The following is a 12806-nucleotide window of genomic DNA, read 5'->3' on the forward strand; positions in this document are numbered from 1 at the left end:
CGAGCAGCGAATATTCTGGGATGAGCTGCACACGTGCTGATTAATGTCGCCAGGCGGAACGGATCCCATGCAAATAAGCAATTGAAAAAGGATTACGCGGATCCATCGTTGTGTATCTGCTCACGCTGTCGCCCCGATGGATAACGCACGAAGGGGCCGAAGACGGAGGTGTGTCCTCGCCTTGGTTCCTGTGACGCTGCAGGAGTGGGATCAGACGGGACCGCTGGGGTCCAGGACCGCTGGGCTCCAGGACCGCTGGGCTCCAGGACCACACGCACCAGCTGGTGGGAGACCCCCGCAGGACCTGCTGCATCCGTCCTGACTCAGCCGTTCCTTCAGGGAGCAGAGAGAGGGAAAACATTCCAAAAAAAAGCTCCTCTTGCGTCAAATGTGATTCTGTCACCAGGATGTGAAGCCAACAAAGGTTCCATCTGAACGCCAGCGTCCGTCCGTCCGTCCGTCCGTCCGTCCGTTAATCTTTTATTGTTGAGCCGCTTAAGTGCTTGGAACACTTGAGGTGTGGTGTTTAAATATTGCTGCTTTTTCATTAAGATAAATGCTCAGACTAATTGGAGTGGCCCTCCAGCATCCCTGCTGTAAACACTCCACTCCTGCGGGTCTCCTGCGGCGCCACACGGCCCGTCGGAGGCCTCGCCGATCGGGATGAATGGGAAAAAAGGAAATCTGTTGCGATCTTTATTGTGATCTTTTCAAGATGTCACAAGGCGACGTAGGTTCAGATGGTTGTAGGATCCATGACGGCAGGCGCCGCTGAGGCTTTTGCTGCCATGTCCCGTTACCATGGAAACATGCCTTATTGTGAAAATTGTGACACTCTATTATTCGTAGCCAATGTCATTTTAATATTTCAAAAAAAAATCCTGCTCCTTTATTGTAATAATGCTTTTATTTTAGCTGTTTCACCGTTGCTGTTATATATATGCAAATGCTGTTTGCATATATATATATATATATATATATATATATATACATATATACATACACACACATATATATACACACACACGCACACGCACACACACACACACACATATATATATATATATATATATATATATTATATATATATATATATATATATTCAACTGTGTTGTTTATTCCTCCGAACGCTGCCATGCTAGTTCCTGCTAAACAGCAGATGTTTGCATCTTTGTGGACAACTTGGAGGAATAATTGGTGCTTTTTTTACTTGCACCATGCAGATGCATCCTAATGCGGCTCCCTGACGCCAGCGCACGTGACTCAACTCCTGACTGGACCAGGTTTTAGCATTTAAGTGGCATTCCTGATTAGCTGGAGGTCATTTTTCTAGGTGTCTGAGAAAATGTCATCAGTCATTAGGACAGTCTGTGAAACACCACGCTCCATTTCAGCGGTTTCCTTCGGGGAGGCGCGAGGATCGTTCGAGTTGACTGGATCCGGCAGACAACAGTAAATTGTTTGCCCTGAGAAATGACTCGGCAGGGCTGGGACGTTCTTTCGGCTCCTGACTGAGAGAAATGTCACTGAAAGTAGAATTAGCTTCACGCACGCGCGGCTCCGCTGAAGCCTCGCCGTTTCCAATTTAGTAGGTCAAAGTCAAATTTGCTAGCAAAGATTAGGCAGCGCGCGGCGGGCCGGCCGGGGCCTCGGAGACGTTCGTTCCAGAAGTGATGCTCTTTGAAGAAAAGCTAGTTTGATCAAGTGTTTAGGATAGAGGCGCCGAAACCTAGTTATTAACTTATCTGAAATGAGAAGAAATAGACCGTTCATTTAGTTCAGTCCTTTTTTTAATCGCACCTTCGCCCCCTTTGTTTGCTGGAACATGTTTTTCTTGCCTCCCTCTCAGAATCTGTCCCTTCCCATGTTACCAGTCCCCTGACTGTGGGTGTTTTATTGGTGCCATCTCTGGGTCGAGTCCCAGCCAAGGTCACTTGGCCCGAGGTGCACGTGTGCGGCTCCCAGTCAGGCGGACCAGATGGTCCCCTCCGCACACGTTATGTTTCACTGGTGCCGCGCTGAAGGTGAGATATTGGCAGCAAAACACACTCGCTGTCGCCTCGAGATGGACGCTCGCTCGTTGTGATCTCGGTCAGGCTTGTTGTCTGAATTTGCTCGTCGTATATTCCTTAATGGATGTTACTCGTCGCACCGTGTCGTGTTTTTTCAACCTCGTTAGTCACGTTTTGGACACAGACAACAGCAAATGCACCTGAGAGAGGGAGCGGCGGTGGGCTGGGATTCCTGGTGGAAGCTTGGTGATTTCCCTCATGTGTTTCACCTGTGTTGTGTTATCTATCCCACCCTGATGTCTCCGCACGCTCCCGGGGTGACGCGCTGTCACGCGCTTCACTGAGTAGGATCGGATAAATCAGCTGCCGCGATGTGTGCGAATGTAAAGCGTGGCGCCTTTGGCTGTTTAAATCCGTACGTCCGTGCACGGACCTGGACAGTGCTGCCCCCCGTTCGGATGAAGCCGTCTGCGTCTCGCTCCGAGGTGCCACGACGTCTCCATGGGAACGTCATAATTTCCGTGGGGTAATCAGAGCGTTTAACATTTGTCTTTCCTTTTGTCCAACATGTATAAAATGCTTAAGAATGGCTAATTGGGCAAGAAGGCTTAACAGAACAGGAAAGTGGAGGATGTGAAGGGCTTACGTCCCGTTCTGAAGAATTCCCTGATAACATTGAGACCACTCATTTAGTTCTGGGAGAAAGAAAAACCTGGCTGAGCACAGCTCGCAGAGATTGTTGCTTTGTGAGGGAAGAGCGCCTGCAGGCTGAGATAAAATGACCGGGGGTGACAAATTCACCAAGCCTTTGTGTTGGGGCGGTTCAGAGAGTCCGCGGGATTCGCCAGGACCAGGGTGGCAAAGCTGAGGGGGATTTCATCTGCCTGAACGCACCACACACTACACCAAAATCCCTGGCAAGATATGTGTGGAAGATGGGTTTTGATCTTTTGGAGAAGACCGAACAGAACCGCCTTAAGTGGAAAACCCAACATTGACATGCGGATCATATTCCAGTTAACATCCGCAGCTACATTCAGGTGGAGAAACTTCCACGTGTTCATCTCCGTCCGCAGGTATTCCCAGTTCAAAGGGTTGAAGGATGCACGTTGCCGGTGACCTCCTGTGACCCTGATGAGGAGCAGCGCAGGTGGATGGATGATGGAGCAATAATAATGAAATATTCAACAAATTCAGGCTCTTGAGCGATGTTCTGGCACCATTCTGGACTTGGACAGATTTATGTGGACGTGTTGTGTTGACCTGCAGCAGGAATCGCAGGTGTGACCACGACCGTAGGGCCCTTCAATTAGTGAACCACTTCCAGGAAAAAGGATCAAATGGGATGAGAAACAGGTCATAGATGGAAAAAATAAGGAGAAGGAAGCTGAACGTTTGAGTTTGCCCATTAACTTGATGAGGGAAACAGGAAGTGTTAACGGCGTTCGGGTGCACGTCGGCCGCCTGAATGCAGCGCGCCTCACCCCCGTGTTGGGTCACTGTCCCGTCCTCGACCATCCCGCTGCCTACGAGCAGAACGCCCCCTTCAGGTGACATTACTGCAAAATCCCTGCTCGATGTCATCGCGCTTTTAAAAGCGGGAATTTCCCGGATCGTGTTGGAATGCAGGGAATCCGGGCTCTGGTGGCAGCCACAGCTGATAACTGCTGCGTTTGTCCCGTTTAACAGCGACTTTGATGGCGTTTGGCTCCGCCGCCGCCAATTTCCTCTCATTGTTTCAGCTTTTTTTGATCCGCAGCCTGTGAGACGGGGCCGCCGAACAACTCCCAGTTCAATCAGAGGCTTGATCAATGAGACCGGAGGTTAAAGTCGTTACAGGAACAGATCTGTCTGCTTTGACATGACCGGCTATTATTCTGATCAGATGGTTCTGGTCCTGGGAGGGACGGACGGCATGATCCTGTTTGTCAGGGGCGCAGAGTTAATCACATATTCAGGTTGAGTGCGAAGCCAACAGCGGAGGGGGGGCTGCTCCGCTTTGGGCCTCGTGGTCCCGCCACACAGTCGGGAACATTAATCAGAAGAGGAGAATCCCTTTAATTAGTTTGGGCTGCAAAATGAACAAGTGAACAAAAATGGTGGCTTGTGTTACCTTCAGGGACATCCCAGACCACAAGCAGCACCTTCTGCATCGAGCGGACGCCGTGACCCGGTCCAAACGAGCTCCGCCCACCAAACGAGCTCCGCCCACCAAACGTGCTCCGCCCACCAAACGTGCAGCTCCGCCCAACAGCAACAATCACGTCCACAGCTTGGGGCCCGTTTCAGAGATGAGAGATGAGTTTATCCCTGTTTTATGTTATCTTTATTATTTGTGTGTGTGTGTGTGTGTGTGTGTGTGTGTGTGAGTGAGTTCGGGTCCACGGTGTATTCCCACCTCTCACCCAGCAGATACAAACACAAATCCCTCCATGATTTTTAGAACTAAGTGATCAATTAGGTGCAAAAGTGGTTAAAATTGACCATAACTAGTCGGTGTGACACCAGGGAATCTCATTCTTAATCCAAAAAGATGCCACATATTTAAGTGGATAATGAGAAGTTGAGGAAATAAAGTGACCGTGCAAACAAAGATGATCTCAAGTCTTGGAGGCTGGACGTGTTATTGATTTCCTTTATTCCCCTGTGAGTTACTGGAACGTCGGCTTTCCTCTATGCAGGGATTTGAGAGTTTCTTAGCCAGAAGCTTCTTAAATGTTCACCCCAGCATGTTTTCAGCGAGGGCGGGGTGAACAAGAGCGCTATTAACGGCTGCTCCCTGGCTTTAATGCTCTCCCACCATCAGTCTCCGCTCTCGCCAGCCGCACTTTTGATGAGCCCGACAAAAGAAGGAAAGAAAGAATCCCGCTGCCAGCAGTTGTGGCGCTTCTTGGAATGTGTGCTTTGAAGATTAAAAAAAGGCAGGCGGGGGAAAATCCACATTGTTATCCCCTCGGTCCCGTCCCCGCCCCCGTCTCACCTATTTCACTCATGCATATACATTTCAACACGCCACCTTTGGAATGAACCATTATGGAGGGGATTTGATGGGGAGGAGGTGACGGGGGGGGGCATTCAGAGTAGACCTTTAACTTCATACGATGACGCAGCAGCTGCATCCAACATGGGCACGTTTATTAAACTGATTTATGGGTTTTTTTTTTGGTCTTTATTGCTCTTCCATGATGCGATTAAATTCATACTTGTGAGGCCTAATGTCGTTTTAATGGCTGCAGCTGAGTTTATGTCAAATAATTACACATCTTTAAAGCTGCAATCAAACTGTTTTCTTGTGTTGTCAACAACGACGGGTTAATTAAGTTGGAGCAACTGTATCAAATTAGACTTGGAACTGGAGCTGATTTCATTATCCAGGAATTACTGGAGTGGAAGCGCGTGTTGCGCTGCGGGTTTGACAGTGAAGAGCTCTCGAGTTTGTGCTCGTTAAGGAGTTTTGGTCCAGCCGCCTGCGTCGACTGCGTGTGGACGTTCACCACTTATCCGTTATCAAGCATCATGATCAGGCACCTCAGCCATTTAACATTTCCTCCTCCATCCATTCGCAGGCTTTTCAAACTTTAATCTAAAGCTTTTAGTTCACTTCCAGTCGTCTTTGTGTCCACACGCTGTGTTTATCGCAGCCAGGAAGGAGCCGAAATCTGACGGGAGGAGAGAACATTGTGCCACGACGCCTCTGTGCATCCTCAAAATAACTGTAAGGTGCGTTTTGATGGACGGGAGAGGTGAAATATAATGCAGATCAGTGAGAAACGCCTGCTATGCGTGACGTGTCACGAGCACAGCGTGTTTCTTTTCTACTTTTATACAGGTGTAGGATATCCATCTGAGGCTGGTGCTCTCCATCACTCCCTTATTAGCACCCTGGCATTGTAACTGCAGGCTGGAGACGCTGGCGATGGCGGCCAGATACACATAAATGGAGCTTAATTACACCTCTGATAAGGGCTGAAAATATATCGAGTACGCGGAGCTGTGCCAGTAAATTCTGGGCTGTTTGGAAAGACGGGAACCCGGAGCATATCTGATGCAATCAATCAGGCGCAATTAATGCCGCGTGCAGGTGACGAGCCCCACGCCCCCGCATCATTAGCCACTCGCAGGCAGGTTGCCGTTTTAAGCCCGTGCCGCGGAGGTCTATTTGCGCGCTGAACCGCGCGGTGTACGAGCAAGGCCAGCGACATCACCCTCGCTGCGCGTCGCAACACTGCACCTTCATCGGGACTCATGCAGGGAGGCAATCTGCGAAGGCTCCCACCCAAATGTCACATTTGCTTTAGCTGCTCTACGCTTGGTGGGAGCGACACCCTGTTTAGTAGCATTTATGATACATCAGGAGAAAAAGAGCCGCCAGATAAGCTCAAGGCAGCGCCGGCGTTTTCCTTTAGATCCTGATGCAATATTTCTGAACAACTGTTACAAGCTCGCCGGAGGTTAGCGGGTCTCCTCCTGTTCCTCTCTCAACAAAGACGCTGCTTTTGCCGCTGGTTTGCCGACCTCTCTATGACCCTTCCCGCACTAAACTTCCTGTGACCTTCCTTCCGCGGATGAGCCGTCCACCAGGAGCTGGACCACTTTTGCAGCCCCGCGCCGGCCGCGGGGCTCTGGCCTTCTCCTCCCATTAAATGTGTCACTTGTTCCAACGGAGCTGAAACACATTTGCAGACTGACACCAGCTTGGCCGTGTTAGTGTTGCAGCGCTGCTCGCTCTGTCCTTGGCTCGGTCTGGAGGATGACGTGTCCACAGGGAGACTTGACGGTGTCCGTAGGCGACGGCGACCTTTGACCTGTCTACTTGGGTTTGTCAGGCTGTCATTTGAATTAATAATATTGTGTATTATTATTGGAAATGATTCAGTGTTCTATAAGCTGCAGCCTGTCCAATCCTACTGTGCCCCCCCCCTCCCCCCTGAACATAATGTACACTGGACTCCTCATCCATATAATAAGAGGAAGGATTATGAGAAATGCTGAATCCAGCAGTTTTCCTGATACATTAACCTCAAGCACTTATTGGAAATGGTGTTTATATCATTAGCAAACGTGATAAATAAAAACCTCTGGGGAGAAAAGACATAAATGAGCCCTTTTCCTCATTTTTATAGGTGTTTATAGCCGTATCCATCCACAGCATCATCTGTAGTTCCTCCAGCCTCCAGAGTAACAACAGCACTGTGTCAGCAGGAAAATCCTTTAAGATCCACTGTTGACGTCATTTTGTCACCATCATCACCACCATCACCATCATCACCACCATCACCACCACCACCATCACCACCACCACCATCATCACCAGCACCATCATCATCACCATCACCACCATCACCACCATCACCACCATCACCACCATCACCACCACCACCACCATCACCACCACCATCATCACCATCACACCATCATCATCACCACCAGCACCACCAGCAGCACCATCACCACCACCATCATCACATCACCATCACCACCAGCAGCACCAGCACCAGCACCAGCACCACCAGCATCACCAGCACCAGCAGCACCAGCAGCAGCACCAGCACCACCAGCACCACCATCATCACCATCACCATCATCATCACCACCAGCATCACCAGCACCAGCAGCACCACCAGCAGCACCACCATCATCACCATCACCATCACCATCACCACCATCATCAACATCACCACCATCATCATCACCATCATCATCACCATCACCATCATCATCACCACCATCATCACCATCATCACCATCATCACCACCACCATCATCATCACCATCATCATCACACCATCACCACCATCACCATCATCACCATCACCATCACCATCACCACCATCACCACCATCATCACATCACCACCATCATCATCACCATCATCGTCACCATCACCATCATCATCACCATCATCACCATCATCATCATCACCACTGGCACCTTCTTCCTTGACTGCAGCCATTTTAAGCTTTGAAACATCAGTTGTATCTGAGCACTCCGCCAGATCACAAGTATCAAGCGATATTCACTGGCTACAAGGCCGAGACAACCTGGAAGAGGATGAACAAGTGTTTGGACACGACTCAAGAGAATCCAGATCAGAAGCAGCATCCCCTCGGGTGCCGCGCGGAGAAAAGGTTAAAGCGAGCGGAAAGTCAGAGAAGAGCAGCATGAGAGCGCAGGGAGATAAAGAATATTCCCACTCTTCCACTGCACACTCTCTCCTCTCCTCTCTCCTCTCCTCTCCTCTCCTCTCTCCTCTCCTCTCCTCTCCTCGGCTTCGCTTCACTCCGCACATTTTTGCATCTCGTGTTGCTGTTCCTCCTCTTCAGCATTGCTGGTCGTTATAGCAACCGTTTTTGGCAACCGCTACACCGCAACACGCATCGTTCCTTAGAAGAGGCTCAATTCTTGATTCTGAACATGTGGACTTTTATTTTTTTTCTCAGCGAGAAGATAAATTGCATTTTAAGAGCTCGAAAACAGCGAGACAAAGGTGCTCGAGTGGAGTCAATACCCGCTGAAAGCAATTTTGGATTCTGATTTTTTTTCACGCTGTCAGGTTCTTCAATTCTGGAGCTTCGCCAGCCAACCGTCCCCCCGGTTGTTGGGCTCTCTGCGCGTTGCCAAGTCCTCCTCTGAGTCAGACCGATTCGCTGCAACTTTTCCCGACGTGCACAGTGAAACTCACTTGGAACGTTGAGCTAAAGGAGGCCTGCCTGAAGAGACCAGACGCCCAGCCGTGTCTGAGGGTTAGGGTGAGGATGGGTGTCTGAGACTTCACCCCTGGTGGCTGCACGTCGGGTAAAGCACATAAATCATTAATCGCCCTCTTTGTGTTCATGTGTAGGTCTCTGTGTGACCTTCACTGACACTCTGGGCCAGGTTTATCCAACAGATGTGCTCACACAAACATACGCGTGCAAATGAAAACGGGCCGGTTTTGCCTGAGGATGGTGGTGAACATCCCGGTAATTTCCCTCGGTGCCACAGCTGAGCACACTCGGGCGTGCGATGACAAACAGAGGGCTGTCCTGTCCCCTCAGAATACCACACAAACATCAGTCAGATAAACCCAATTCTGCCCGAGGCTCTCTTCACCTGCTTGAAAACTAGAGCAATAAATGTGCAGACGTCGTCAAGAATCCCCCCGTTTGAGCCGCTGCTAACGATGCCTCCGCGGGGGCCGAGCCGCGTCCCTCCAGGACTCTGCAAAATATCATTAAACCATTTAATATTCTTTTCCATCCTGACTGTAACAATTACAAATGTCACGGAAGAAAAATGCCGAGCTCGACCAGAGGCCCCGTCACACGTTCTTGTAGCGTCAGTTGCAAAACATCTTGAGCGTTTCTTAATTTTCTGTATTTTCTTTCCCCACAATATTCATGAATATTAATATTACCTCATGGTGGGGAGTGTTTGTAGTAGTCAGTGGGCTGGGAGGGGAAACAGCCTTAAGTGGGCAGCAGGCTTTTAGAGCTCTTCAGTCACTGGAAGAAATGCTAAAAACGCACAAATGAGGCATTGTTTTTGTGCTGACACATAATTAAGTTAAACCCGCCTGGTTACTGCACAAATCCTTCACAAAGTTCCCCGATGGGCCCAGAGAGAACCTTCATGCATCTTCTGAGGGCAGCCAGGAGAGGTCTGTGAGCTGACCTGCAGTTAGTCATTATCCCGAGACCAGAGCTGCAGTTAGAACACTCTGCCAAACTTCAGGCCAGCGGGGATTAATTAGCTTTTTGAATCCTACACAGCAGATGTCAAGGTAATCTTGGAATGTTGGCTGCAGAGGTCAAGGCAATATCTCAAAGTGAAGGCAGTGAAAGTTGATCTCGCCAGCGTCCGCTGTTCTGCTATGCCAGTCATTAGTCCCAGATCACTCGGCGGCTCAGTGTGAACCTGCACTACTCATTCCGGACCTATTAATGGCCCAGCACTCCAATCTGTTTCAAACGACCTCCGGATTTATTGTTCAGAACCCTCAGAATGGCCACACGGAGGTCATGATGCTTTCAAGGGCCGTCCGAGCGGTAACATGAGAGAAAAGCTTTACGTACAATGATATAGCGTCGACAAAACCCCTCAAAGAAAAACAACAATTTGTCCAGAAGGGAAGACGACCTCAACCTCATTGGACGAGGACGAGGATGAGAACAGCGCCGACCTCTTCAACTCCAGTGAAAACTGGACAATTGGGAACTAGCGTTGAGAAGCTAACTTGCCAGTGTTGTATTGAGCTCTTTCTACATTGCCAGGTGTTAAATCGGCGATGACTCGATGGTTGTGTGTATTCGCTGGAGTGTGTGAGAGATGCTGCTTTCACACTTCATACACAGAAGTTCCAGATGAATGACCAAACGTGAGGTAGTGGGTAAATATAAGTGTGTGTTCGGTCTCCTTCACCGAAACCGTTGCTGCACTTTATAGTGCTGATATAAAGACTAGCTTAGCTCATCGATGATGCAAAGATAATGAAATCGCACTTCGGCTGCGTCTGAAGTCAGATGGAACGTGAGAATTTCACTTTTGACTCTTCACTTTTTCTCCAGTTGACCTCACGATTGAGCAGTTGTGACCTACTGTGCACTGGTGCAGGGTTAATGATTCAGAAAATGCATCCAGGCAGCGACGCTTGATGGTCGCTAATGTGAGGTGTGCGCTGTTTTAATGAGGCGTCGACCAACTCGGATGCAGGACGTGTCGGCTGCAGCATCTGGAGGAATTCTGCCGCTCATCATTTGTCTGGGGCAGCCATGGCTACCAGACGGCTGCTTATTTTAAAAGAAAAGGCAGATTTATAGACCGATAAGCTACACCACCACTTCAACTGGAGATCTTCCGGCATCCCAGTTCATCGCCCAGTGTGCACACTTCCTCATTACTGGCCTCCTCCCAGTTGATGATGTGATTCTGTTGTTTGGCTGATTTGAAAATCATCCTGCTTCACATACTGAAAAAGAGTCAGTAAAAAAATCCTTTTCAGCATTTGCAAGTCACTGCTTCCTCATTACCGCTCCCCCATTCTTCCCCTTGAACCCATCTTATGGCCCAGCTGGTTTGTGTTTTCCCGTATCACTCCGCTCGGCTCCGCCCCTTCATGCATCCCATCAGCTACAACATTAGCATTTTAATACCTAAATGCGTTGTTCCTCTAAATTCATTTTGAATGAGCACCAACTATTGTAATTATATTTCAGGAAATGATCTGACGATGAATGAAGAAAGACTGGTTGTGTTTTCTCTTTCACACGACGTGACGGAGGGCAAAGTCGAGGTGCTGCCTTGCTTAAGGGCACTTCAAGGTCTTATTTATGTGACCATTTCTCATTTCTGAAGGTGTGAGACTGTTGAGAAAAGTTCCCTGAGCAGATATTCAGTCCATTCTCTCTCAGCTGGTAATGATGTGAAAGCCAATTAATGTTTCTGCGCATTTCAAATACCAGCGAATAGGTTTTATTAATATTTCATATAAACCGATTAAAATGTAAATGACAAAAGTTTGGACTTTTGGCAAGTTCCAGTGTGAACCAAGATCACGTCTGTGCTGGTAAGCCCATAATAGTCTGTTTTGATTTTAATCACCGGCCATCTCACCAACTGGAATAAATGTGACAGGTTTAAAGCTCACTGAAGAAATAAAGCTAATGGATGTAGAAATAAACAAAGACAGAACTTGACAGATTATGGAGAAATATTCATATTCTTAATTACCAACAAATCACTTCAAGGAGAAGAAAAGTAAATTGACTCAGAGATTGAAGAACAAACAGAAGAACGATGGTAGAGTGCAAAAAGAGTAAAACACAAAGTATATAAAGGATGATGGATGGATGGATGGATGGATGGATGGTGGGTGGATGGATGGATGGATGGATGGTGGGTGGGTGGATGGATGGATGGATGGATGGATGGATGGGTGAATGGTGGATGGATGGATAGGTGGGTGGATGGATGGATGGATGGATGAGGATGGATGGATGGATGGATGGATGGTGGGTGATGATGGATGGATGGTGGGTGATGATGGATGGATGGGTGGATGGATGGATGCATGGGTGGATGGATGGATGATGATGGATGGATGGATGGTGGGTGATGATGGATGGATGGATGGATGATGGATGGATGGTGGGTGATGATGGATGGATGGATGGATGGATGATGATGGATGGATGATGATGGATGGATGGATGGTGGGTGGGTGGGTGATGATGGATGGATGGTGGGTGATGATGGATGGATGGGTGGATGGATGGATGGTGGGTGATGATGGGTGGATGGATGGATGATGGGTGGATGGATGGATGGATGGATGGATGATGGATGGTGGGTGGATGGATGGTGGTGGATGGATGGATGGATGGGTGGATGGATGGATGGGGGATGGATGGATGGATGGATGGATGGATGGATGGGTGGATGGATGGATGGATGGATGGATGGATGGATGGATGGATGGATGGATGGACTACTGAGGTGTCTATCGTCAGCGCTCTCCTTCAGTGAGACCTTTAAGTGTTTCCTGTCCTCTTGTTGCCATGGTCACATGATGTTTCAGCAGCTGTTTGTGTCGTTAACGATCAATCGGCTCCTCATCAGACGTTTGCCTGACGCTCGGAGGATCTCGGAGGATCTTCTCCAAATCCGAGTCCATCAGCCTCCAGAGATGCAAACGGGGGAGACAAAATACCTGCACCCACAACTTCTGGGTCAGTGTTTTTAAATATGAACTAATCTCTCTTCTTAAAGGAGAGAAGCACATCAAGGCTCCCAGGCTCAGAGGGAGATTAGGGGGGT

Source organism: Takifugu flavidus, chromosome 7 (assembly GCF_003711565.1).
Source record: "Takifugu flavidus isolate HTHZ2018 chromosome 7, ASM371156v2, whole genome shotgun sequence".
NCBI lineage: Eukaryota > Metazoa > Chordata > Actinopteri > Tetraodontiformes > Tetraodontidae > Takifugu > Takifugu flavidus.